This window comes from Megascapheus bottae, chromosome X (genome assembly GCF_031878675.1).
Source record: "Megascapheus bottae isolate mThoBot1 chromosome X, mThoBot2.hap1, whole genome shotgun sequence".
Classification (NCBI taxonomy): domain Eukaryota; kingdom Metazoa; phylum Chordata; class Mammalia; order Rodentia; family Geomyidae; genus Megascapheus; species Megascapheus bottae.
Window position 1 is genome coordinate 23,035,190 of NC_143547.1, and position 27,422 is coordinate 23,062,611.

At 44.8% G+C, this 27,422-nt stretch overlaps 1 long non-coding RNA gene across 2 annotated transcripts in view; it reads right to left on the bottom strand.

Moving 5' to 3' along the window:
• The window catches only part of LOC150040587 (uncharacterized), a 91,117-nt gene that overhangs the window by 45,011 nt on the left and 18,684 nt on the right, over positions 1–27,422 (bottom strand). For both annotated transcript variants that reach the window (XR_016533789.1, XR_016533788.1), the window contains exon 4: positions 5,545–5,767. This is a non-coding gene — a long non-coding RNA (uncharacterized LOC150040587). The remainder of the gene's footprint in view (positions 1–5,544; positions 5,768–27,422) is intronic.

Here is a 27,422-nt window from a genome sequence, read left to right on the forward strand (position 1 = left end):
TGACAAACATGGCTTTATATTTTGCTGTCACCTTTCTCCCCCATTCAGCAATATTAGTGAGTCTCTATTATGTCCCCTGGCATTTTTAGAATCTGGGAACTGAGAGTTTTAGGAAAGTTGACAAATAACCCTTTTCTCCTCCTAAGCAATTGAGAAATTCACACTGAAATCTAAAAGAGGGAGCTTAAAAATGTCCTTTATTACTGAAAAGGCTATATTGGCGGACATGGCTGAAGATCTGTTACCCCAATTGTCTTACTGCCACTTACCCCAGAATTGATCTTACCCACTTAGCTACAAGCAGAATGGAAGATCACAGGAAACTAAGATGTGAGTTTTCTGTGTGGGCTGCCATACCAGAGGATCCAGAAGGGTCTGAGTCCCCTAGGCCTGGATTCTTGGCCTTGGCTCATCAACTGGAGAAGTCACTCATTGTCTGTTTCTCTTCCCACCCCAAAGTAGCTCCCAAAATAAAGACATGGAGTGGGGCAAGTGTGGTATTTGGAAGGCTTGGAGTGGGGGAGGAGGGATTCCCCGCTCCCTTTTTTTTTTGTCGGTCATGGGCTTGATAGGGCCTACATGCTATCCCTGCGCTCTTTGGCTCAAGGTTAGCACTTTGCTCCTTGGAGCCACAGCATCACTTTCAGTTTTCTGGTAGTGAACTGGAGATGAGTCTCATGGACTTCCCTTCCCAGGCTGACTTCAAACCATGATCCTCACTTTTCAGCATCCTGAGTAACTAGAATTCTAGGCATGAGCCACCGGCACCCAGCTAGGTCTCCCTTGGATCCCTGGGTGAGAACTGTTCTTGAGGGGAGGGGGGAGGAGGGAGCGGGGGCGGGGGGGGGGGAGAAGACAAAAGAAAAGAAATAATCAACAAAGGGTTGGAGGTGTGGCTCAGTTGGTAGCAGACCAGCCATAAATGAAAGCATCAGGCACCAAGCTCAAGATCTGGTGTTGGACAAAAAGGAAAAGAAAAGATGAGATAAGGAAAGAAAAGAAAACTGTTCTTGGAGGTAGTCACTGCCCTACAAACCTGGGAATCAGCAGGTTCTAAAAAGCCATTAAAAGCGCTGAGCCAAGAGTCACAGTACAGGCAAATTTGACTTCCTTTCTCATTTTACAAGAAGTATGGACTACCCTAGCCTATGGAGCTCAGCAGCCTGTCATCCTTCCTTTTCTTGGGAGGGGGGGTGGGGGCAGTACTGTGATTTGAGCTTAGGGCCTCAAATCACAATCTCAACAATCTCAGTCTCCCAAGTAGCCATGATTTCAGATGAGGGTTACCAGTGCACAACTACCCTTCATCTTGATGCTTGGAAGGGGTGTGGGGGGGGGAGAAAGGGAAGATGCCAATGACAAAGGGAGATACTGACTTGGGTCCCCTACCTCGGTGACATGGCAAAGATGAGGGGAGGAAAGAAGATGAGATGATCAGGACAGAGCCTTGCTACTAACTAGAAAGACACCTAGAGATAAAGAATTGTACCAAAAGGTCCACAGTATTATGTTTGACCTCTAGTTTCTAGGCTAATTATCTGTGACCAGAACCTAAAATTGACCTCTCAGCACTAAGAGCCACCAGAGCATACACAGGAATTCCCATATATGTACACACATGTAGTACTCACACACCACTCCCCACTTATTCTGTGTATGTGGTACCAAGAAATCGAACCCAGGGCTTTGTGCATGCTAGGCAAGCACTCTAACACTAGGCCATGATCCTAGCCCTAATTATCACACGCCTATCCCCTTCAGTGTGGGAACTTTTGCTATGAGGTCTTCACCCTCACCTGGAGATACCTGACAAAATTACTACTCCCAACAAAACCTTACCCAGTAACATTTTCATAGTTGATGCATTCTTAGTTTAGCTCATATTTTTGTTACTGTAGCAAAAAGACAAGGTTGAATACTTTTTTTCGCCAGCCTGGTCAGTAATGTCTTTCTGTGAGACTTCATCTCTAATTGACAGGCAAAATGCTGGACCAAAGGCATGACACAAGTGGCATAGCACAAGCCGTGAGTGAGAAAGCCAAGTAAGAGGAGAACTGGTGGCTCACACCTCTAATCCCAGCTACACCAGAGGCTGAGATCTGATGACTGAAGTTCAAAGCTACCCATGAGGAAGGAAGGTTCATGAGATTCTTACCTCCAGTGAACCACCAGAAAACCGAAAGTGGTGCTGTGGCTCAAAGTGGTAGAGCACTAGTCTTGAGCAAAGAAGCTCAGGGGCAGTGCCCAGGTTCCAAGTTAAAGCTCTATGACCGACCAAAAACAAAACAAAACATACCCAAGTCATATCACTCAGCGTCTCTGGTCCCCCAGCCAATGCTCAGCCAGGAAGCTGTCTGTCGGCCATTGGATATAGTATTAAGGCTAGGGGCCTCGCTCAGCCTCCAGCAGGCCTAACTGGGCTTGGTCCTATGGTGGCTGAAAATTCCAGAAGCAGCAAGCAGACAGACACTGCTGAAGAAGCTCTCTTGAAGCCAACCAATTTCCCTTCTGTTTGCTACTTGCCAAATCAAGTCAATGACCATGTCCAAGCTCAATGATGGCCAGTAGGCGTGGTCTCCGGACAAGCCAAGAGCATTGAGTTCTCAAAGGAGGAGCAGGTGGTAAGCCATCCCTCTGCTCAGGCTTTGAGCATAGATGCAGGATGAACCCCAAATCTACACAGCAGGCAGGCACACGGAAGAGGCTTGCAGAGGCTGCAGACAGAGACTGAACTAACATGGTGTTCCAGCACACCACCTCTGACTGTGAGGTGGGCAATAAAAACAAAAAGCTTTGAGTCCTCTCATGACTCTCCCCAGCTTCTTGTGGTCTAGGGACCCCATCAGGTTGTCCTTGTCCCAGACCAGGGGCGCCTGGTGTTTGTGTCGACAGTTGATTACTTTCACCTCTCTCTTTTGAAAAATGGCCCATGTTTAAGGATTCATAAAACTCAGGGAATGCATCACTGAGCCCTATAACGCCGCCAAAGCCCCATGTAGAGAACGACTTAAAAAGAAGATTCATCAAACTAATTACTTCTCCCCACCCCCCAGCCCCACCCCCCGCCCCGCTTTCTGCTTGGCCTGCTCTGAAAGATGTACAGCCTCAGTGCTGGGCTGCTGCGAAGCCAAACTCCCCAGCCCTGTGGAGGAGGGGTGGTGAAATACCCTGTGCCTCAATATTTCTCTGGCTTTCTGGGCTCACTAGAGGGTTGCTTTCTTTTTCTTTTCTTTTTTTCCCCCCTTGCTGATTCATCAATTCCAAAGACAAGGCCAAAGAATCTCAGGGGAAGGACGAAGGGGATGGAAATATTGGGAGGCAGGAAGGTTCCCTGTTACGTATCTCTGAGAGACAGATTTTATACATCCCTACAGGACAGACCAGGCCTTGATTTTCCTGGGTTCCACTTCTGAATTCACTCAGAGCAGCAGTGGTTACTTTTTTACTCTTTTGTTAGTTATGGGGTTTGAACTCAGGGCCTGAGTGCTATCCCTGAGCTCTTTTGCTCAAGGCTAGCACACTATCCACTTTCCACTTCTGATTTTTCTGGCTGGCTTTGAACCATGATCCTGAGATCTCAGCCTCCTCTGTAGCTAGGATTACAGGCATGAGCCAGCTCCAGCTTCAGTTCTTGAGCTAAGTAAGGTCTGCTACCCTTCCGAACAACCCTAGTAAGTAAAGGATTGCTATGGACACATATTGCAGCTGTGCCTGTATAATAGGGTGAATGGTGACTCCCTAAAGATATGTTCACCCCAAAACATGTGAATGCAACCTGATTCGGAAAAATAAGGGGGGGGGGATTTTTGGCCAGGCACTGGTGGCTCACACCTGTATTCCTACTCAAGAGGCTGAGATTTGAGAATCATGGTTGGAAAGCAGCCCAGGCAGGAAATTCAATGAGATTCTTATCTACAGTCAGGCACCAAAAAAGCTGGAAGTGGAACTGTGGCTCTAGTGGTAGAGTGATGGCTTTGAACATAAAAGCTAAGCGTCCAGCTCCTGAGTTCAAGCCCTGGGACCTGCCCCCCCCTTCACCCGCAACACACATACACAAAAGAACTTTACAAACCTAAGCGAGGACCACTTGGATCAATTATGGGCTCCAAAACCAATGACAAAAGCCCTTCTAAGAGACAAGAAGGACACAGCCAGTGCTGAGTGCTGTAATCTCAGCACTCAGGAGGCTAAGACAGGATGATCAGGAGTTTGAGGTCAGCTTGGGCTGCCTACTGAAACTGTCTCAGAAGGTAAGAGGGGAAAGGGGACATGTAGAGAAAGCTATATGAAGACAGAGGCAGAGATCAGAGTGAATCACCCATAAGACAAGAAATGCCAAGGATCACTGCCAGTCACCAAAGCTAGGAGACAAGCATGAAACAGATTTTCCCTTCAGAGTCTCATGAAGGAATTGTGTGCTGACACCTCAGTTTCAGACTTCTGGCTTCCAGAACAAGTGGCAATAAATTCCCATGTAAGGCACCCGGTTGGTGGTCCATTGTTAAGGCAGCCCTAAGACATTAAGCCAGTATCTCTCAGTGGGGTGACGAGATGCTCAAAACAATTCTTCAGGAGGTCTCTGCAGGATGGAACCCCAGCTGTCCATAGGGGCACTGGCTCATTTTCACACCCTTGACGGGCTTCTTCTTCCTTATCTCCAATCCCACTATCCGGGGATCATTACTCAGGCAAACCATCAGCACCCAAGTCCTCATCTGCCTTTGGGAGAACCCAGACTACTGTTACCTACCTCCCAATTCCTCCATTTCCTCCCCAGCACTGACGGGGTATGGGAATCTAAATAATGTCCCAAAGATAGCCTCATCCTCATTCTTTTTTGTTTTGTTTTGTTTCAGACAGATGCTCATTTACTTTAACTGAGCTGACCTTGACCTTGAGATCTTCCTTTCTCAGCCTCCTGACTGCTGAGATTATAGTTGCGTACCACTGTGCCTGTCTCTATGACCTAATTCTCTCCACCTATTGACAGTTACTTTCTTTTTTTTGCCAGTCCTGGGGTTTGAACTCAGGGTCTAAGCACTGTCCTTGGGCTTTCCTGAAGGCTAGTGCTGTACCACTTGAGCCACAGCATCACTTCCAACTTTTTTCTATGTATGTGGTACCGAGGAATGGAACCCAGGACTTCAGGCATGCTAGGCAAGCACTCTACCACCAGGCCAAACTCCCAGCCCCTTGACTGTTACTTTCAATGGCAAAAAAAGACATAATTAGCAGATGTGATTAAGAAAAAAGATCTTAGTAACAATATGAAATTAACCAAAAGGCAACAAAAGAGAAATAACATAGTACATTAAGAACAACAATCACACAAGATGAAGCTCTTGTTTTCGTAACCTAGAGATCCTTTCATTTAGTCTCATCCTATATGACCTCATGAATCTAGGTTTTGCGCTATTGTAATCCTCTGCTAGGAGAGTCCTAGGTTTGTACTAATTATTACAAATGAGGGAAACCATTGAGCCTATGTTCCTTTGGGTCTGGCTTACTTCACTCAATATGATTTTTTCCAAGTCTTTTCATTACCTTACGAATGGGGTGATGTCATTACTTCTGATGGGAGCTTAGAATTCCATACATTGGAGGAATTTTGAGCTGACATACAGGGAGCAAGGCCAGAGGGCAGCAGGCAGGGCAGGGACCTGAGGCTGGGAAGAGCAAGGCCAGGCCAGTGCTCTCTATGATATCCTGTGGGTGACTGAGAAGCTGGGCTCTTCAGCAACCTTCAAATATGCCACCCGCAGTAATCCTAGGAGGAGGAGGAGAAAGGGTTAACATTCAGAATCTTCTTGTGAAAGCTGCTCAGCGCACAAAGCCACAATTGGTGAAAAATGGGCTCAATTTGAAATTTGGGAGAGCAATGAAACTGAAATCATTTCAAATGTTAAATGCCCAACATATTGAGACCCACCCTCTGATAGATCTTCCAAATGAGTTTGCAAGCTCACTATGTCTTCCTGCAGGAGGGGATTTGCTTCTTTGCCAAAACGAAAAGAAAAGAAAAGATTCCCCTCCTTAGGTTGGAAAACGAGAACCTGGGGGTTGGAAAGTCTCCCTGAGCCAGAGCCCTCCGAGTGCTTACTGAGGAGCTTCTGGGGGAGGACTAGATTTTTCTTTCTCTCTTGGGTAATGAATTTGATCTAATGGGACTGTCTAACTGCCCAGATACCACAATGATAGGCACCCCATAAACACAGAGATAAACAGGTAGAGAGATATATGGAGGCAAGTATAATTTGCTTCTAAATGCCTTTTCACTAGTATAAATAAAGCAAGAAAATAAAGTTGTTGGAGGCATTTGCAATACTAATGCAAGGAGGAAATTAAATAGTAATTACAGCACTCAGGATAAACGCAAAGGCCCACACGGTTTGTGTGCCTGTTGGGGGAGGGTGCCAGCTGGGTGCGGTGAGAGAAAAGACTGTAGGCTGGCAGTCCCTTAAGGGTCCTGGGGCCAATACAGACGCAGACATCTGCTTAAGCTCCACCAGGAGGTTAGCAAAGCCTCCCAACCAGAAGTGACTCTTGCCTAATGAGGAATCAGAGCTTCTAATAGGATAGCTATCCCATCAGCGTTGCCTATCAGTGATGAAAGTTCAATTTTCCTGTGTGTTTACAAGTCCTTGGAGGGGGGGCAGCAGAATGGCACTCTAGTTGCCTACAGGGGAATCCAGTCACTGACAGGTCTTTCCTGGCTCTCCCCTTGTCATATCCATCTCTTCCTGTGCTTCCTGAGATCATCTTACAAATACCATCATGGACCCACATCCTTGGCTCAGGGCATGTCTGCTGTGGGCAGACTCTTCAGCAGGCAATTTTGTGCCAGCTGACCAGTGAATTCATCAGGAAGCTAAAAACCTGCCCACAGGTTGGTGGGCAACATGTGTCATAAATAGCACAGTACCCATGTTTACTTTGATTCTCTACTGCTACCAGCTTGAAAATTCTTAACAATGTTGTCTGTGAACTTATGTCTCATAAGTGACATCTGATGGGACAATGAAATGTGAACTGGACAGATATGCAAGGTTGCAGCAAGGGCAGAGCAGAGACCCTTGGAAAGCACTGTGGCTAGGATCTGGAATGCAATCCTAACCCATGTGTTATAGGTTGAGTTGCCTGATACGGGTTGGGGGGAGGTGGGGCCAAATAACAGGAAGTTAGGTCATTGGGGGCGTGCCCTAGGGGGATATTAGGAGCCTGGATATTTCTCTTTTGTCTACTTCCTAGCCACCATAAGGCGAACAGTTCCTCTACCATGCCTCCTGCCATCATATGCTTGCTGCTCTAGGCCCAAGGCAAGGGGTTCAGGTGACCATGGACTGAAATTATTAATAATAATTATTCATGCTAATAAACTTTCTTCCTCTTAAGTTGTTTACCTCAGGCATTTTTTTCTCAGTGTCAGAAAGCTGACTAGCATAGGACTACAGAACACATATACTGCTTTGGGGCAGTCCAAGGAGTCAGGGCAGCCCAGGCTCAAATTGGCAATGATATGGCCACTACAGAGGTAGCATCTATAGCAGAAAGAAACAAATGAATCTGGTGTAGGGTTAGCACTAGGATAGTAACAGGCTAGCTTGCTGATCAGTCCTGGAGCTCCTCGCTACCATATCTACGAATATTAACTCTCCAAGTTGAACACCAGGACAGGAACTGCCAGAGCTCAAACAGGAAACTATCTGTAGTTATTTTAAAAAAGAAAGTATAGCTGGGAGTGGTAGCTCTCACTTGTAATCCTAGCTACTCAAGAGGCTGAGATCTGAGGATGAGGGTTCAAAGCCAGCTCGGGCACTAAAGTCCATGAGACTCTTATCTCCAATTAACCACAAGAAAACCAGAAGTGGCACTGTGGCTCAAGGGATAGTGCGGTAGGCTGGCTTTGAACCGAGATCCTCAGATCTCAGCCTCTTGAGTCGCTAGGATTACAAGCATCAGCCACCAGCATCTGGATTTTTTTTTTAAATTTTTAAAACAAGGTCACATTATGTAGCTTAGACTGGCTTTGATCTTGTGAACCTACTGCCTCTGCCTCCCAAGTGCTGGGATTACAGGTATGAACTACTATACTGGGCTTAAAGTTTTTTTTAAATGCTTTATTAATTTTTAATATTTTTTTATTTTTATGCCAGTCCTGGGCTTGAGCTCAGGGCCTGAGCACTGTCCTTGGACTTTCTCAAGGCTAGAGCTCTACCACCTGAGCCTCAACACCACTTCCAGCTTTTTTCTATGTATGTGGTACCAAGGAATCGAACCCGGGTCTTCGTGCATGCTAGGCAAGCACTTTAACCACCAGGCCAAACTCCCGGCCCTTAAAGTTTTTAAAAGACTTTACAATCTTAGATTTCAAAAAAAATTACTTCAGGGCCTGGAGTGTGACCTAGCAGTAGATTGCTTGCCTAGAATTCATGAAGCCCTGGGTTCGATTCCTTGGAACTACATACACAGAAAAAGCTATAATGCTGCTGTGGCTCAAATGGAAGAATGCTAGCACTGAGAAAGCTAAAGGACAGTGCCTAGGCCCTGAGTTCAAGGCCCAAGACTGGCCAAAAAAATCACTGCAATATTGAATGAAAAATATCCATAAACTTAGAAATAGAAGATAAATTTAAACATGGCCAACTGTGAAGGAAAAGAACAATAATTTTCCTAGGAAATTTCAGAGGAACCAATTATTATCAAAGAAGATAATTTTTAAAATAATTCTCCCTTATAATTGGAGATGCAGTGATAGAATACATAAACAGACATTCTGAATTATATATAAATCATAAAGCCACATTCAATTTCTCCTGTGACCGCTACAAGTTACCAGAAATGTCAGAGAAAATATTAAAATGCCATCATATACATTTACACTTAAAATTAAATTCAGACTTGCATGAAACTGATTGGGAGAAAGAGTTAATTTTTTTAGAAAAATTATAATGTGAAGATCATCAGCTACAGATATACTGAAATAATTTGCAATAACTTCTTAGAGATGTATCCCAATGTTGTCACAGTCTATAACATAAAGGTACTCTTACACCTGTAGTAGCTGTTGCACCAACAGGAAAATCCTTCTCAATATACAAAACGATCAATTATCGACTATCTAAAATTTGCCAAGAATGACTGATATCACTTTTAATTTATATTTATTAAAAGTGAAATCTCTGTGTTGGAAATGTGGCTTAGTGGTAGAGTGCTTGTCTAGCAATTATGAAGCCCTGGATTGGATTCCTCAGTTCCACATAAACAGAAAAAAACTGGAAATAGAATTGTGTTTCAAGTGTTAGAGCACTATCCTTGAGAATGGACAGGTTCAGGGACAGAGCCCAGGCCCTGAGTTCAAGACACAGGACTGGAAAAGTAAAGTAAAATTACATCCAGGAACCAGTGTCTCATGCCTCTAATCCTAGCTATTCAGAAGGGTAAGATCTGAGGCTGACGGTTCAAAGCCAGCCCAAGCAGGACAATCCATGAGACTCTTGAGATAAGAGTTAACTACCAAAAAAATCTGTGGAGCTGTGGTACAAGTGGTAGAGCACCAGCCTTGAACAAAAGATTGTTTTTTGCTCAAGGCTAGTGCTCTACCACTTGAGCCACAGCTCCACTTGCAGCTTTTTTTTTGGTTTTTTTTTTAGTAGTTTATTGGTGAAAAGAGTCTCATGGACTTTCTTACCCAGACTGTTTTTTCTTTTCCTTTTTCAGTCCCGGGGCTTGAACTCAGGGCCTGGGCACTGTCCTTCGGCTTTCTCAAAGCTAGTGCTCTACCACTTGAGCCATAGCACCACTTCCAGCTTTTTCTGTGTATGTGGTACTGAAGACTGGAAGCCAGGGCTTCATGCATGCTAGGCAAGCACTCTACCACTAGGCCATGCTCCTGACTCCCCCAGGCTGGTTTTTAACCATGATCCTCAGATCTCAGCCTCCTGAGTAGCTAAGATTACAGGCATGAGCCACCAGTGCCCAATCAAGATTTTTTTTGAGAGTTATAGAACAGCTAACAAAAAGTTCCTTTCATACTTCAACATGGCTACTAATCTGTAGTTTCTCCAGGCTGAATAATCCAAGTCTTTTAAAGCTTGCCTATCAGGCCAGTGTTCCAAGCTTTCAATCATCTTCATGGCTAGAAGCTGTCACCCCCAGCTGCTCATGGTATACTGGCCTGCAGGCTCCTAGAGACCACCAGATGCGGTTTTCACCCAGAGAAGGTCACAGGAGGGACATGTCGGCAGCTGTAAATCACCATCTCCCTCCTCTCCTCCCAGAGAGCGCCCTGTCTTGCTGTTGATGACCATAAAACTTCTCCTCTTTCAAGGCCCCCTTTGCTGGGGTGTTCACTACAGCAGGAGTGCAAGTCCACCAAAGGCCCATAAAACCTCACCAGGCTTTGTGCAGTGAGCTCTGGCCTGGTCTAGCTAGGCAATCTCACTCCTTCTGCCATGGTGAAGCTGCTGCTGTTTCCATCTACAAATGGACTGGCCTCAATTTGCCTGGTGATTTGTTTGTTAGCTTTACAAATGGCTTTAGAGGCCAGAAAACCCCTTCTTCCCCCTGAATAAGTGACCAGTGGGAGCTATGTCTGCCCTGTAGGGGGAGCTCGTGCACACTCAATACAGATCACCTCCTCTCTCAGATAAGCAAAAGATGTTTCACCTCTTGCCATGGGCCAGCATTGTCCAGAATCCGTCCAGCCATTCTGCATGCCTTGGGAAAGGAAATCCAAACAAAGGCAATTGGCAAAAGGGTAATGTTTATCTCACAGCTGAAGAGTTAAGAGTATGAGCTTCAACCTACTCATATCTATCCCCAGAATGGGTATTTATACAATGTGAGATACAAAAGAATCAACTATGGTATGCACGCAACATCATGCATGGTCATACATCTATTCTATGACATGGAAAACAAGACCTAAAAGTTCCAATAGTGATCATGTCTGAAAGATAGGAGAACACTGACTAAAAAGGGACAAGAGAGAATATTCTGGAGGTAGTAGAAATGTTCTATATGTTCTACATACAAATAGGGAAAACAATCAGGCTACGCTCTTAACATCTGCACTCTGGGGCTAGAGGTGTAGCACACTGGTAGGATACATGAAGGTTCTGTTCCAAGCATAAATAAATATAAAATCTGGATCTGGAGCCAGGCACTAGAAGTTTACACCTTTTAATCCTAGCTACTCAGGAGGCTGAGATCTGAGGCTCATGCTTCGAAGCCAGCCCAGGTAGGAAAGTCCATGTGACTCTTATCTCCAACTAACCACCCCAGAAGCTGAAAGTAGAGCTGTGGCTCAAGTGGTAGAGCACTAGCCTTGAGCAAAAGAAGCTCAGAGACAGTGACTAGGACCTGAGTTCAAGCCCCAGGACTGGCACCCAAATGTGTGTGTGTGTGTATGTGTGTGTGTGTGTGTGTGTGTGTATGTGTGTGCGTGTGTGTGTGTGTGTGTGTGTGTGTTGTATGTATGTATGCGCTCTGGTGCATATGAACTATATATTAGGACAGTACGGAGAGAAAAGCATAGGATTTATTCTTAATCATGGATGAAATTCTGCTGCCACTTATTAGCCATATTTCCATCGGAGTATATGACCTCTTTAGATTCAGTGTCTGGCCACACAAATACTTGCCTCCAACGTTGTTAGGAATATCAAATATCATCATCCTTGGCCCAGATTAAGAGCTCAGTCTATAATCCTAAAAGTTGTGATGTACCTGGCCTAGAGACAGCTGCTCTGGGTAAGGTTGGATCAGAATTCAGAGGGGAGGGGGAGGGAGGGAGGGGGGAGGGATGAAGGGAGGGAGGGAGGGGGGAGGGAGGGAGGGAGGGAGAGAGGGGGAGGGAGGGAGGGAGGGAGGGAGGGAGAGAGAGAGAGAGAGAGAGAGAGAGAGAGAGAGAGGGAGAGAAAGAGAGAGAATTGTCATAGATAATATTGACAGGATGCTTAACACGTCCAAATGTCTTTGGAGCAGATTTAGACATATGGCAATGTTTATAGTTGTGTTATTGACTAGTGTACAGAAAACGAAGAAAATGACTATTAACTTCAGGCGCAAGAAAAAAAAGTTGTATCCATCACTTCCTGCATAAATCAGTGGAATAAAATATTTATAAAACATTTAAATAAGGCATGGTGATGCATATCTTTAATCCTAGCTTGCAGAAGCCAGCAGCAGGAGGACTGAGAGTTCAAAATCAGCCTGGGCTCTATAGTGATACCCTGTCTCAAACAAAACCTTAACTATTTAATGAGACACAGAATGGTGTGACTATAGTGGGAGCTTGGAGCACTGGGCATGTGAGGACACACGTGTATAGAAAGGGTAGGAGGAGAAATGATAGAAACCTGAAAAATGAATTCAGAATTCCACTCTAATCTGATCAGTATAAGTGAAGGGCATTTTAGTCCATCCAAGATTTTATCAAAAACCCACACAGTGGGGCTGGGAGAGTTATTTTGTAGTAGAGTGCTTGTCTTGCATGTATGAAGCTTTAGATTCGATTCCTCAATACCACATAAACAGAAAAAGTCAGAAATGGCGCCATGGCTCAAGTGGTAGAGTGTCAGCCTTAAGCAAAAGAAGCCCAGGGACAGTGCCCAGGCCCTGAGTTCAAGGCCCATGACTGGCAAAAAGAAAAGAAAAGAAAACTTATATGCATTTTCCTTTGGAGAGGCAGAAGGAAATAATTACAACTTGCAAACAGATACTTTCACATCTGTCTATGGAAAAAACAAAATCACAGGTGGCCATTTTGTAAGAGTCAGGAGGATCATAGTTCAAAGCTAGCCTAGGCAGGAAAGTTCGTGAGACACTTATCTCCAATCAACCACCAGAAAACCGGAAGTGTGGTTGTGGCTTCAAGTGCTAGAGTGCCTTGCTTGACTACAAAGAGCTCAAGGACAGTGCACAGGCCCTGAGTTCAAGTCCCATGACTGACAAAAAGAAAAAAAAAGGAAAGGGAGAGAAAGAGAGAGGAGCCCGGGCATGGTGGCTCACAACTGTAATCCTAGCTATTCAGGAGGCTGAGATCTGAGGATCAAAGTTCAAAGCCAGCCCTGGCACAAAAGGACCTGAGACTCTTATCTCCAATTAACCTCTAGAAAATGGGAAGTGGAACTGTAGCTCAAGGGTAGGGCAGTAGGCTTGACCTGAAGAGCTCAGGGACAATGCTCAGGCCTAGTTCAAGTCCCATGACCCACAAAGAAAAAAGAGAGAGAGAGAGATGGAGAGAGAGAGAGAGAGAAAGAGAGAGGGGAGAAGGAAGGAAGGAAGGAAGGAAGGAAGGAAGGAAGGAAGGGAGGGAGGGAGGGAAGGAGGGAGGGAGGGAGCGAGGGAGCGAGGGAGGGAGGGAAGAAGCAGGCCCTCACAAGAGTCTGCCACAAACTTGATCTTGGCCTTGTCAGATTCCATATGCCTAGAAAGCATGAAATTGACATCATTTGTGCTCTAGCTCACCGGCTTCCATTCAAAGCACACCCACAGCCACAGCAACAGAGACTCGTCAGCCCTGAGTTGGCTGATTCTAAATCATTTCCTGTGATCAAAGTTGGTTTATTTTTAACATGACAGTAATAGATTTTCCATTTATAAGCCACTTTATAATTTTCAGAGTGCTTTCACATACATTAACTAAATGTGATTTTCACACTAATCCTACAATCCGGAAACGAGTTATTATTTTCATTAACTATGGAAGCTGAAGCTCAGAGGGGTTAAATGCCATAGATTTGGTGACACCATGAACTTTGAGGCAGGACCAACGTTATAATTGAAGTATTCCTTTTCTGTGGCTACCACAAAATACCTGAGGCTGCTTAGGTTTATAAAGAAAAAAATTATTTAGCTCACAGTTCTCACGAGTCAAAGACTCCTCTCTGGGGAGGAGCTCCAGGCAGACAGCATCACAATGATGGAAGCACTTACTGGGGTGAGAGGTCAGAGGGAAAAAAGAAACTAGGGGAGGGAGCAGGGAGGGTTAGGAAGCTGTGCAGCAAGCCTGTTACTTCATAGTGACCCTGTTGTGAGAATTGCCCCAAGGGTTCCAAGGTAACTGCACAGTCCCTTGTGAGGACACCCCCTAAGTGATGCAGTCATCTCCCACTTGGACCCTTCCCTCTTTTTTTTGCCAGTCCTGGGCTTGAGCTCAGGGCACTGTCCTTGGACTTTCTCAAGGCTAGAGCTCTACCACTTGAGCCTCAGCACCACTTCCGGCTTTTTTCTATGTATGTGGTACCAAGGAATTGAACCGGGGTCTTCGTGCCATGCTAGGCAAGCACTCTACCACTAGGCCAAACTCCTGGGCCCTTCCCTCTCTTTTTTGTTGTTGGACGTGGGGCTTGAACTCAGAATCTGGGTGCTGTCCTTGAGCTCTTCAACTCAAGGCTACTGCTCTACCACTTTGAGCCACAACGTACTTCCGGTTTTCTGGTGATTCATTGGAGATAAGTTTCACAGACTTTCATACCTAGTCTGGCTTTGAACCATGATCCTCAGATCTCAGCCTCCCGAGTAGCTAGGATTATAGGTGTGAGCCTCTGGTGCCAGTTTGGCTTCCAATACTCAAACCCTGGGGGGGACACACCCAAACTATCCATGAACTTATAGCTGCTATGTCACATAGATGTGTGTGTGTACACGTGCACACACATGCCAGTCCTGGCTTTGAACTCAGGGCCATGTCTATATCATGACCACACTTTTGTTAGTCAGAAGTCAGGGAATAGGGGCTGGGAATGTGGCTTCGTGGTACAGTGCATGTATGAGCCCCGGGTTCCATTCCTCAATACTACATACACAGAAAACAAACAGCCACAAATGGTGTTGTGGTTCAAGTGGTAGGGTGCTTGTTTTGAACAAAAGAAGCTGAGAGACAGTGCCCAGGCCCTGAATTCAAGTCCCAGGACTGTCACCAAAAAAAGGGAAGGCCAGGCACAGTGGCTCACACCTGTAATCCTAGCTACTCGGGAGGCTGAGATCTGAGGATCAAAGTCCAAAACCAGCCCGGGCACAAACGGACCTGAGATTCTTTTCTCCAATTAACCTCTAGAAAATGGGAAGTGGGTTAAAAAAGAAAAGAAAAGAAAATGGGACGTGGGGCTTGGCTCAAGGGTAGGGCGGTAGCCATGAGCTGAAGAGCTCAGGGACAGGACAGGGTGGTAGCCTTGAGCTGATGAGTTCAGGGATAGGACCCAGGCTGAATTCAAGCTCCATGACCCACAGAGAGTGGGAGAGAGAGAGAGAGAGAGAGAGAGAGAGAGAGAGAGAGAGAGAGAGAGAGAGAGAGAGAGAGAGAGAGAGACAGAGACAGACAGACAGAGAGACAGAGAGACAGAGAGAGACAGAGACAGAGACAGAGAGGCGCTGCTGAGGCAGCATGCTCAGCTTGGTTTATTGACATGACAGCAAAGGCCTACGGCTCACTTGGAGATCAGAATTGCTTTTCCTTTTCTTTTTGCTTTTCCCTCTTTTCCTCCATTTTTCTTCCCTTTCTCCCCTCCCTTTCTCTCCCTCTTTTTCTCTTTATTTCTCTTTCTTTCTTTCCTCCCCTCCCCTCCCCTTTTCCCTTCTTTTTTTCTCACACCAGTACTAGAGCTTGAATTTAGAACATAAGTGCTGTCCTTTAGCTTTCTCCGCTACAACTTGAGCCACAGCTCTACTTCCAGCTTTGGGTGTTTGTTTGAAGAAAAGAATTCCATGGGTTTTCCTGTCTAGTCTGGCTTTGAACTGGGACCCTCAGATCTCAACCTCTTTTGTAGCTAGGATTACAAGTGTGAGCCAACACTACCTGGCTAGAATCCCCTTCCAGGCTCATTCTGGTTATGAATAAAAGTTAGTTCCTTGACCTGCTGGAACTGGTCACTCATCTGCTTGCTGGCTGTCAGCTAGGATTACGGGCAGGAGACACTGGTGCTTGGACTTCTTGCTAGCTAAGCAGTAAAGGTCTTCAAAGCTGAAGCCACTCTTTGTTGGGGGTTGGTTCCATGCAAAGAGGCTGGCTTTATTCAATGTGATCCTGATAACTTTGGGCGTAGGCTCTTGCCTTTGACTTTGCAGAGAAAATGGAAGCCCCTTTCTTCCACTGATCCACAATCCTAACCCCACCAACCCCTCCCTGGCAATGGCCAAGGGCTTGTTATCTGAAGCTAATCTGTGCTGGACACAGCCCTGTATCCCTGATATGGGGACCCAGCAAGCACCCAGATCCTTTCTCTCTAGAAGCTTTCACCCCACACATTTCCAAGATAGTATTGAGTCAGCACCCCATGTTGTGTATATCGAAGTATCACAACTTCATCGCCCAGTAACTGCCTCAGAGGGTCTCATCCAAGCACCCTGGATGAGTCCTCAGGAGAGGAAAGAAGCAAGAGGTTAGGGGTGACTTGTTCTCTGCCCTCTCACCCCCACCCACCTGAGGGATAGGAGTGCTCGTGGCCAACGCCTGCTTTCCACTGCAAAAGAGTTATTTTCCTTCTGCTTTGACTATTTCTTTTTTATTGAGGGGCATATTTTCTTTATCTTTAAAGCTTTTATAGCTTTGTATCTCGGGCGTCGTTTTTAGTACATTCTCTTGTTATGATTTATGCTGCTTTTACTGGCTCTTTACCCTCCGCAATAAACATGTTTAAGTTTTCTACATCTTAAAAAAATAAACTCAAAACCCTTCCGTGACCCTGTGTGCTCTTGTCTCATTTCTACAGTCTTCTTCTCTCCCCTCTTCATGGCTGGCTCTCTAAAGCCATCTGTTCTCACAACATTCTCTTACCCCACTCATTCCTTAACTCTGATGGCCGGCTGCTCTCTCCCAGATCAGAAACCCAGACTTGTGCTTAAACACAATGGAGGTTTTATTGGCAGGAGCCTTGGAATCTCTCCACTGTGGGAAGAAAGGAAAGGAAGGGATGCAGCTGTTCCAATTAGGACCACCCTCTCTTCTCTCAGCTTCTCTCTTTGGCTGCTCTTTGCTCCACATGCCATCCAGCTGCACCAGAGCCTTCTTATCCAACAACTCCAACCTCCATAGAAGATGTGCCATGCGAACTTCCGTTCGGTATCCTTTTGAAAATTCCAGGGAAAGATTCTGATTGGTCCAGCATCCAATTGTTCCATTCTGATTGGTCTGTACCTCAGATATCTTCCCATGGATCAGTGAGCAGTAGACACAGGCGTCCAAGTCATTGTATCTGTCAGATTTCTAGTATTGTGACAAAGCACCAGAAATAACCAATGTATAAAGAGGGGAGATTTCTGTGAGCTCATAGTTTTGGAGGTTTCAGCCTATGATGAATTGGCCCTGATAGTTTGTGGGCCTGTGGTAAGGCAGCACAGGATGGCAGGAAGCACATGGTAAAGCACACCATTCACTTCATGGCCAGGACACGAAAAGAGATGAAGAAACTGAAGTCACAAAATCTACTTGGAGGACACACTCCTCAATAACCTAAAACCTCTAATGAGGCCCCACCTTTTAGAGTTTCTACCATGTTCCATTAGTATCAAGCTAGAGACTAAGCTGGGTTTGGGGGTTATTTTGCCAGTCCTGGAGCTTGAACTCAGGGGCTGGGCACTGTCCTTGAGAACTCTACCACTTGAATCACAGCAACATTTCTGGGTTTTTTATGTATATGGTACTGAGGAATGGAATCCAGGGGCTTTGTGCATGCTAAGCAAGCACTCTACCACTAGGCCAAACTCCTGGCCACTGCTAGGAAGTTTAAAAGTTAGTATAGGGCTGGGCCAAGTGGCAGATCATTTGCTTAGCAAGTGTGAAGGTGAATTTAAATGCCAGCCCTGTCCAAAATAAAAAATAAAACAGTGTAGTTATGAGAAGCTTAAAAAGTATTATTTTGGGTCTCTTTTGTGCTGCTACAACAGAATGTCACAGACTGAGGAAGTCACGAAGAACAGAATTGTATTTTCCCCAGTTCTGGCATCAGAGAAGTCCAAGATCAAGAGGATGATCCATTTGATTTCTGGGTCTAAGACTGCACTATGTTGATATGCTCTCTACAAAGGAGGAATGTATCCTCATACAGCAGAAGGCAGAGGGCAAAAACATGAGTTCTTGTGTGACACGAGAGACAGAAACCACTTTTTCTCTAAGTACTTTTTTTTGGCCAATCCTGAGGCTTGAACACTGGGCCTGGGCACTGTCTCTGTACTCCTTTTGCTTAAGGCTACCACTTGAGCCACAGTACCACTTCCAGCTTTTTCTGTGATTGATTGGAGATACAAGAGTCTTACTAACTTTCCTTCCTGGGCTGGCTTCAAACTGTACTGTTGAGATCTCAGCCTCCTGAGTAGCTAGGATTACAAGCATGAGCCACTAGCACCCAGCTTCTAAGTGCTTTCTATAACAGTGTCAAGCCAGCCATTCAGGAGGACAGAGCTCTCATGACCTAACCACCCCCCACACAAGGCTCCACTTCCCACCATTTTTGAACATGGCATCTAACACTGACTGATCGTGAGCTTCTTATTTTTGTACCTGCTGTTGGTTTGGCCCTCCTTTTGACCCTTACCATCTTGTACTTTCAGGCCATCTTCAAGTGCATTGTTGCTCGGCTTGATTTTTTTTTTTTTGCTAGTCCTGGGCTTGAGCTCAGGGCCTGAGCACTGTCCTTGGACTTTCTCAAGGCTAGAGCTCTACCACTTGAGTCTCGGCATCATTTCTGGCTTTTTCCCCCACTATTTATGTGGTACCAAGGAATCGAACCCAGGTCTTCGTGCATGTGAGGCAAGCACTCTACCACTAGGCCAAACTCCCGGCCTCGGCTTGATTTTTGAAGGTGGGAGGTACCTTATCCATCTAGCTATCTATCTATCCATGATCAGTGTCTCTTTCCACTTCTGCTTCCACATGGCCAGCCATTACTTCCCTTCAGAACAGAAGCATTGGAGTGCTAAGGGAATGTTCCTTTTCTTTCCCTTGCTATTTTTTTCCTCCATGTCTTTTTTCCTTCTTTAGAATTTTTGATATCCATCTAGGGAGAAGTTAAGACTATATTTAATTTGGCTCTAGCAGGCTATTTCGTGTCTACTTGTAAGACATCATTAGCTATTCTGATGTAGGAATCTCTAACAACCCACTGGTTTGATGGCACATAGAGATGCAAGCCCAGAAGTTCTGTCTCAGTATAAACATGCCCAACCATGCCCAGAACCAGAAGCCTTATGGGCAATGGAGGTACAAGGTTTGAAAGACATGCAGTCAGAAGCTATTCTATAAACAGTATAAACTGTAAACATCCAGGCACCAATGGCGCATCCCTGTAATCCCAACTACCCAGAAGACTGAGATCTGAGGCTCACAATTTAGAGCCAACTCAGGAAAGGAAAGTCTATGGAACACTTAGCTCCCATAAACTATCACAAAGCCAGAAGTGGAGTTGTGGCTCAAGTGGTAGAGCATTAGCCTTCAGCTGAAAAGCTCAGGGGCAGTGTCCAGGCCCTGAGCTCAAACCCTAAGACTAGTAGACAACAATACACACACATACTGTAAATAGTCTGCAGTTATTTCTATTTTCTTGGTTTTAGTTTTCCGTACCCCTTGTCTTGTATATGAGTTTATCTGATTCCTGGAAGGGAAAGGGAATCACAGAAACGGCAGGACAAAGGATGAACGAATGCAACAATGATATCAAACGCTATGTTGGAAATGAACTTTACAACTTATGGAGAGGGAAGTAGGGAGGGTAAATCAGGAGAAAAGGGGGGAGGGGGTAACAGTATTCAAAATGAAATGTATATATTACCTTACTTATGTAACTATAATGCCTCTGTTCATCACCTTTACAATAAACATATTAAAAAAACTGTGAACAGAGGATTCAGTTCTAGAAACACAGAACATTTCTCTATTGGGAATATATTTGATGTCACAGTATACAGAATTATAAATGTACACATGCTTCCTTTACTTTCCTGATGGAATATATGTTGAACAGAATGAATCAGAAATCCTGGGTGCCAGCCTATAGCAGCACAGAGAACAGTAAGTAGGTTTACATTTGTGAGGTGATAGATTTTGTCCACCCTGGTGTACTGAAACACATCATGGAATGCTTGAGATCTCTGGTCCTAACAGAATCTGGCAAATTCCAGTGAAATCACTAGCAAAATTGGCTCTGACATAACAAAATACCCTAAAGGAACATATTTATCAATGAGTCAATTTTTATCCCATAAAGTAATTCAATCACATAATTATGTAGCTCAGTACAATAAACTGGCAATTTAAGAAGACATTTGAATTGTTCTTGTATGCACTGATTTCAGATGAGTTCTCTCTCTCTCTATATATATATATATACATAATATACATATATTCACAATTATTGATCCAACCAAAAATCAATAAACCACTATGTCGTCCAAAATTATGAGGTAAAGAGTATTAAAAAGTCAATTAGGAAAAAGATTATGTTCCATCTTCTAGACTTTGTGAAAGAATTTGTCATGTCTTTAAAGTTCAGAACTACTTCTGATTCTTATCATATTTAAATTTATCTCTGGAATTCTTTTATTTAGGGAATCTAAAATTGTCCACAATATTTGCTTCCCCAAGCCTGGGTCTTCCTCTGGTGTGATTCCGCAACCTTCCACATACGTGCTGTAACATACCACACATCATTCCACATCACACACTTGTGTGCACAGCCCACCATGCTTTCAACAGAGAAAGTAGAAGAGGCTGTGGTTCTCCTATGTAATAGAGCTGGGAGTTGGAATGCACAGAAGTGAAAAAGCAGGGCAAATTCAATCAGTTGGTTCTTACTTTAGGGACCTGAAGCACACAAAACATTTGGCAAATAGAAAAAGGGAGGGGGGGGCAATGAAAAAGACCCACCCAAGTAAGCTGCAGTTCTCTCTGTGGCCACAAGATGGCGGCAGAAGAGTAGTCTGGCCATTCTGTCGAAAACTCATTAAGAGCTAATCAAGGGAAAGCAGTTTTGTTTTGTTTTATTTTGTTTTCTCATTCCCTTCCCGGCGCCTTCTCCCCCTTGCCAAGCCTCAGTGCACTTCGTATTGTTCCATTCTTCTTGGCTAAAGTCGTCCCAAATCTGTGTTTTTTGTTTGTTAACTCAGCTGTAGCCCACACTTCATCTTCTAGACAACTTTCCCTGCTTCTTACAGTTAAGGATTATGTTCTTATTAACTATTATTAGAGAAATTTTCTGAATCAGAAGTTTCAGGACTTAAAACTATAGTCTTACTTCAATAATTGCTTGTTATTTGCTTCTTTGCTTGGAACTTTCATTATCCAGCTTCCATTTCGTATTCATTTCCCCATAGCCCTCAGTCAAGGCTCAGTACAAAGCTTTATGTGAAAGACCAGCCTGGCCTCTGCCTGTCTGGGAAAGATATGGTTCCATCTAGCTTTGCAGGGGCCCTGGGAAAGCGGAATTAGTCACCTGCTAACCACACAAAATGGAGGAACTTGAATGGGAAAGACAGCAACAGAAATGGAAGAGGTGGCCTTTCCATAGCCAACCTCCCTTTTTCCAAGCTAGCATGGGACACTGTGCCATCCTATCGCAACATTTGGAATGCCTATAAACCAACATCATTCTTTTATAATATATAGTACAGGCCAGGCATCAGTGACTCACACGTATAATCCTAGCTACTCAGAAGGCTGATGTCTGACAATCGCAGTTCAAAGCCAGCCCAGGCAGGAAAGTCTGTGACACTTTTTTTTTATTGGTCATGGGGCTTGAACTCTAGGCCTGGGCACTGTCCATAAGCTCTTCAGCTCAAGGCTAGTACTCTACCACTTTGAGTCACAGTGCCATTTCCAGCTTTCTGGTGGTTAGATGGAGATAAGAAGCACATGGAGTTGTTAGTTCCCAGATTGGCTTTGAGCGGCGATCCTCAGATCTCAGCCTCCTGAGTAGCTAGGATTACAGATGTGAACCACCAGTGCCCAGCCAGTTTGTAACTCTTGAGTGAAAAAGCTAAGGGACAGCACTTAACCCTGAGTTCACACACACACACACACACACACACACACACACACACACGTGACATCAGCTGGGCACTGATAGCTCACAGCTATAGTATAGTCCTAGTTATTCAAGAGGCTGAGATCTGAGCCTCTATAGGAAAAAAGAAGGGTGCAGCCTGGAGTGGTAGTGCACTCCTGTAATCCTAAATTGGGAGGCTAAGGTAAAAACACTAATTTGAGGCCAGTCTAGACTTCATGGCAAGATCGTCTCCTCCCTACCCCACCACCCCCAAAAGAAGTGGGGAAGGATGAGTATTAGGATAAAGGAGCTCAATGGACTACCTTCTTTCAGATGTTAATGTTTCAAGCATACCAGATTTCCCCAACAGGGTGAACAAATGGAATTTCAAATGCCCATTTCCACACGGCCTGCCTGTTGAAATGGTGCTGTTTCGGATATATTGGGTTAGGTAAAGGCTACCAACCATTTTAATCAATCTTGTTTCTTTTCTTTTCTTTTATTTGTGTGTGTGTGTGTGTGTGTGTGTGTGTGTGTGTGTGTGTGCGCGTGTGTGTGTGTGTGTGTGTGTGTGTGTGTGTGTGTACCAGGACTAGGGTTTGAACCCAGGGCCTTGCATTCTCATTTGGCTTTTTCACATATGGCTGGCACTCTACCACTTGAGCCAAGCCTCCAGTCCAGCATTTTGCTAGTTCATTGGACATAGAGTCTGGCTGACTTTTCTCCCCAGATGGGCTTTGGGCCATGATCCGTAGCTCTTAGCCAGGGCTAATACAATCCCTGCTTCTGAATTGCAAGCAGACATAACTTTAACAAGAGAATATCCCTAAGTGACTGGAATGTGGTGAATTACTCCTAAACAATGACTTTAAAACTGGCTTTTGTGGTAGCACTAAGGATTAAACACTGAGGTTCTTGTTTGAGCCACTAATCTAAGGGCTCATCTCCAATTGTGACTCTCCTTCCTTCATCTCTGTAGTAGCTGGGATTACAGGCAGTCACCACCACACTATGACATTCTTCGCCCTCAACATCCCTCAACTCAGACGGAGGCACCACCAAAGACATTTTTATTTCCTGTGACATCTGGGTGCTGCTTCCAAAAGCTCGGCCGATTTTCTAATTTCCATCGGGAAAGGAAGCATTTGGAGAGAGGTAGAATGCTATGTGTTTCTCTAGAATGTAAAATGTTTAATTAGATGCCAAGGATTGAAAAATCTTGATTCAGAGCCCGAAATGGCTAATAAGGTTTTATTGTTGCTATTACTTAGAATTTTTTTTATAGAACTTTAGGCGTGCAAAGTGCTTTTCAATCACTTGAGAGAATCTAAGTTTGTGAACAGCGAGATGAAAAAATGTTCTATTCATCAGGAGAGACAATATCCATAATATTTTAAGTATTTAAGAATTACAACCCCACTTGAGAATGACTGAAATGACTTCTCCGTGGATGCGAGAGATTTTTAGCTCTGGGCACAGGACATTAACACTGATACCAGCGTTTATTACCCTGCTGAGTCTGTAAGGGAAGAGCTTTCTCAAGCCAAGAAATCAGGAAGTTTCTAAAACAAACATTAGCTAGCTCTAGTTACACATATGGAGCTTTTTGTCCATATGTGATTTCTGAACATTTTTCTAAAGGGGCTTTTAAGGTTTTATGGATGATCATGTTATGAAATCATATATAGTTCCAATATGGCAGAATATCTGACTGCTCTAGGTCATTGCAATCTCCCAGGATTCTATGAGGTTGCTGAAAAAGAAATCTGCACCAATGCCTCTATGGACATTACCAGTGGGGCAACACTGGCTGGGAAGCATGCGAAAAGCCAGTCTCTTTCCTGTGTGTACCCCAGTGAACTTGGCCCTCTAATCTTCTCGATGTGTCCGTTAGCTTCTGGTGTAATAATGCTGCCCAACAAACATCTTAACGTGGAGAAACACCAAAGTGTGTCTATCAATCTGGAGAGTGGGCTAAGTGGCTTGCTCTTCTCATCTCAGGTGAACTCACACATTTAAGAGTCACCTGGCTGATCTAGGGATAGCACACAGCTAGGCCTCCCACGTCCCTCATCATCTCACAAGCCAGTCAAGGCAGACTAAAATAGAGATGGTAGAAACCCAGGACAGCACGCGCCAATAGAAGGGCCACTTAGTTATCCACCACGCCCACTAACAGCCTATTGGTCAAACCCGGTCACGTGGCTGAGCCATCAGGTAGATCCCTGCAGGGATTCAAAGCAAAAGGCATGGATAGAAGGAGAGTTGAGACTTGTGGGCATCTGTTTGAGTCATCACAGGTGAGGCTGAATTTAAATTATTTTCTTGAAAAGGGTGGGGGAGGAAAGGAAAGTAGCCAGGCACTGATGGCTCCCGCCTATAATCCTAGCTACTCAAGAAGCTGAGATCTGAGGATCTCTATTCAAAGCCAGCCCGGGCAGAAAAGTCTGTGGGACTCTTATTTTCAATTAACCATAAGAAAATGGGAAGTGGAGGTGTGGTTCAAAGTGGTAGAGGGCTAGTCTTGAGTGAAAAAGCTCAAGGACAATGCACAGCCCCTGTCCCATGACTGACCAAAAAAGCAAAAAAGAAAAAAAAAGGAAAGGAAAAGAGGCCTCAATATAGGCAACCGTTTTACTTGAGAAATGATTTTTCACTGGCAACACCAAACTGATGCCAATCCACCTCTGTGCTCACCTGTTAGAACATTTCATAGGTCCAAGGTCATGGAATTTTTTTTCTAGCTTTATTGAGGCATGTGTAACACATAAGCATTGTATATAGCTCCAGCATAGAGCATGTTCTGATCATATGTATATATTGTGAATGATCACCACAATGAAAGCTAATACAAAGTCTTCTCACATGCTCTCTTGGGTGTGTATGCACGCGTGTGCATGTGTGCACACTCTTAAGCTCTACCCTCTTTTTTTTTTGCCAGTCCTGGGCTTGAGCTCAGGGCCTGAGCACTGTCCTTGGACTTTCTCAAGGCTAGAGCTCTACCACTTGAGCCTCAGCACCACTTCCGGCTTTTTTTCTATATGTGGTACCCAGGAATCAAATCCGGGTCTTCATGCATGCTAGGCAAGAACTTTAACCACTAGGCCAAACTCCCGGCCCCAAGCTCCACCCTCTTAGCAAATGTTGAGTACTACATAAAGTGTGCTAAGCTTTAAGTCCAGGAGACTTTTGTCTCCAATTAACCAACAAAATGCCAGAAGTGGAGGTGTGGTTCAAGTGATAAAGTGCTTGCCTTCAGCAAAAATACTAAGTGAGAGTGAGAGACCCTGAGTTCAAGCTCCAGTACCAGCACCATAAAAAAGATATAAATAAGAAAGCAAAACAACCCCTACTACCACCAAAAAATTAACTAATTAAAATTTATTATATGCAGGTATATATAGGAAGGAAATCCTCATTTTACATAAAGTACAGGACTTCCTATGGTTTCAGGCCTTCTCAAGATACCTGTATTGCCCATTCATAAGAAGGAACTGTTGCTAGGCACTGGTGGTTCGCGATTGGAAATCCTAGCTACTCAGGAAGCTGAGACTTGAAGACTGTGGTTCAAAGGAACAGGAAAGTCCATGAGATTTTAAGTCCAATTGACCACCCCAAAAGCCAGAAGTAGCTGTGGCTCAAGTGGTAGAACACTAGCCTTGAGCAGATAAAACTCAGAGACAGTGCTCAGCCCCTAAATTCAAACCCAAGGACTGGTACATATAATAAAAGAAGGAGCTTCGTACATAATTATGACCTACAAAGGAAATGCCATGGGAAACTTTAACCTTGGCTCTACTGGACCATTTTAAGGAATTGCAAAGTGGACCCCTTCCTAAAGAACAGGTATGGGCTCAGAATGTGGCCTAGTGGTAGAGTGCTTGCCTAGCATGCATGAAGCCCTGGGATTGATTCCTCAGTACTATATAAACAGAAAAAGACAGAAGTGGCACTGTGGCTCAAGTGGTAGAGTGCTAGCCTTGAACAAAAGAAGCTTAGGGGCATTGCCCAGGTCCTGAGTCCAAGCCCCAGGAAGAAGAAGTAGGAGGAGGAGGAGGAGGAGGAGGAGGAGGAGGAGGAGGAAGAGGAGAGGAGGGAGGGGGAGGGGGAAGGGGGAGGGGGAGGAGAAGGTGCATAGCCTGCAGTAGTCTGCTTCTTTGCCTCCTCATAAAGACTCACTTAAAGTCCTAGTAGAATTCAGAAAGCAGAATGACAGGAGCCCTAGGCCCCTGGGGCCATGCCTTGACCAGGTTTGGGTGGCCACACAAACGGAGGAGAAACTGCTCTCTGCCTTTTGGTGGAACCCCAGATGGTCTGGAGCCAGGCTAGCATGGGTACCCATCTGTCAGGGTAGCACCTGGCCCTCTTGCACAAGCAGATGGTTTCCATTGATCTTTCTTTGCCAATCTCCTGCACTCACATTCCAAGCCGGCCCCATTTCATCTGGGAACGTAATGGGATTTTCACATGCTCTTTTCCTGTATTTTTCCCTGGGAGCTAAATGGCTTTTTTTCTTTTTCTTTCTTTTCTTCTATTTATTTTTGTTTTGTGATTTCCTTTTTCTTTTAAAAAAGTAATATTATAAATGGAATTTATATAGAGAAGGAAAAGTATCTCATATTTTGGGGGCAGAAAATGGTCTTGTTTGGCACCTGTTATCCTAGCTATTCAGGAGGCTAGGATATTAAGATTGTGGTTCAAAGCCAACCGGAGTAGTAAAGTTCATGAGACTCTTATCTCCAATGAACCACAAAACCGAAAGTAACTCGTGGCTCAACATGGTTGAGTGCTAGCTTTCTTTCCAGTCCTAGGGCTTGAACTCAGGGCCTGGGCAATGTCCTTGGGTTTTCTCAAGGCTAGTGCTCTACCATTTGAGCCACAGTACCACTTCTGGCTTTTTCTGCATACTGAGGAATTGAACTCAAGGCTTCATCTATGCTAGGCAGGCACTCTACCACTAGGCCATGCTCCCAGCCCTGTGCTAGCTTTGAGCCAAAGAGCTCAAGGACAGCACCCAGGCCTGGGATTCAAGTGCACCCCCACCAAGAAAATCCATTCTAACCACACCCCTAATGTCAGTAAGTTAGTAGCCAAAAAGACAGTATGAGTTTGCAAGTTATTCGGGGGAAGTAGAGCTGTGGTTCAAGTGGTAGCATGCTAGACTTGAACAGAAAATTTTAGGGACAGTGCCCAGGCCCTGAGTTCAAGTTCCAAGACAAGAACACACACACACACACACACAAAGTTCCTTTGGTTTTAAATCAAAGTCCTGACTTAGGACAGCTACATGTCACAGCTATGTCAGCTGCATCTGCGTCCTGAGGCTGCAGCGTAGCCTGGGCCTGGTAGCCTGCCTCCAAGATAGCAAGGCGCCTTTCCCTAAGCTAAGAACTGAAATGTGTGGCTTCCAGCTAGCTCTGTCCAGGTTTAGCTTTTGCCAGTGGA